Consider the following 1,294-nt stretch of genomic DNA (forward strand, 5'->3'; position numbering starts at 1 on the left):
TCTATTCCTATTTTGTTGAGTGCTAGATTTTTGTCAAAGGCTTTTTCTGCATCAGTTGTTAGGATCATATGGTTCTTATGCTTTGCTTTGTTAATTTGAGGAATTAACACCGATTGGTTTTGTTTTTGTTTTTTTTTAATGTTGAACCATCCTTGAATACCTATTATGAATCCTACTTGGTCATGGTGAATTATTTTTTTTATGTATCGTTGGAGTCTATTGGCCAGGATTTTACTCAGGATTTTTGCATCTATGTTCATGAGAGATACTGGCCTATAATTTTCTATTTGGGTGCTGTCCTTACCTGGCTTTGGTGTCAAGGATATGTTTGCTTCAAAGAATGTGTGGGGTTTTTTGTTTTTTTTACCAACAGATCAATTTATTAAAATAGTTGATGTAGGCATCTTCAATGGTAACTTCAACCTCTACTCCAGGCTTGATGCTGATGGAGGTGATCTGCGTGACAATATTCGGAAGGGCTGTGCAAGTCAATGAGTTGCTTATGGATCCTCATCTGGAAATGATCCCAGGATTTGGAACCTTCCCCACAAGGAGTCTTCCTTGTAGTGGTTCTCAGTCTCAGTAGGCATCCTACGGTCCCTTCACCTTCAGGTTCTTCTCCTTTGTGCCTCTGATCAAGTCGGCACACACCTTTTCCAGGGATTTTATGTTGCGGTTGGTTAGGGTAATTCTAATCCAATGAATGGCCATCTCCAGTTCCATGGGCATCTTTCTGATGTCCTTAAAAGACACAGCTATGGTGCGGCTTCCTGACCGACTTGTTCTCTGGGGAGAGTGAACAGCACTGAGTCAGGAGCAGGAGTGGCCAGCAAAGCATGCCTTTAGGAGCGACCACATCTTCCTCAGAGAGCTACTCTCTTGGCTTTAAAAAAATAAAAATACAAAGAAAGACCTGAAAAAGCACAGCCTAATATAATGAACAACTGAAAAAAATCTCAACTCTCAAACTCATAGCCATCAAGTCAGTATCAACTCATAGCCAATCCTCCAGTGTGTTTTCCCAGCCTGTAAATCACCTGGGAGGAGACTGCCCATCTTTCTCCTGCAAAGTCACTGGCAGATTTGACCAGCTAGAGAAGCACAGATTCTGGGTTAGCAGCACACCACCGTATTGATTATGCCACCAGAACTCCCTAGCAACCAACAGTATTAGACAAAAAGATTTAAAAAAATACACACACATTAGCATCTCTGAAGGTAAAGTGAATGACAGCACAGCCCAAGAACTAACCATCAAGCCACTAACATAATATTAAAAAAAATAAAATAAAAA

The 1,294-nt window shown here is 40.6% G+C and overlaps 1 protein-coding gene and 1 pseudogene across 1 annotated transcript in view; both read right to left on the reverse strand.

The window, feature by feature from the left end:
- CWC25 (CWC25 spliceosome-associated protein homolog (S. cerevisiae)) overlaps positions 1-1,294 on the reverse strand; it is a 58,047-nt gene that overhangs the window by 6,494 nt on the left and 50,259 nt on the right. The gene's annotated exons all lie outside the window — the stretch shown is intronic.
- Positions 1-1,294, reverse strand: part of LOC102855920 — a 5,773-nt pseudogene that overhangs the window by 3,874 nt on the left and 605 nt on the right.

The sequence above is a fragment of the Elephantulus edwardii genome, unplaced genomic scaffold (assembly GCF_000299155.1).
Source record: "Elephantulus edwardii isolate Elephantulus edwardi_28Jun2011 unplaced genomic scaffold, EleEdw1.0 scaffold00077, whole genome shotgun sequence".
NCBI classification, from domain to species: domain Eukaryota; kingdom Metazoa; phylum Chordata; class Mammalia; order Macroscelidea; family Macroscelididae; genus Elephantulus; species Elephantulus edwardii.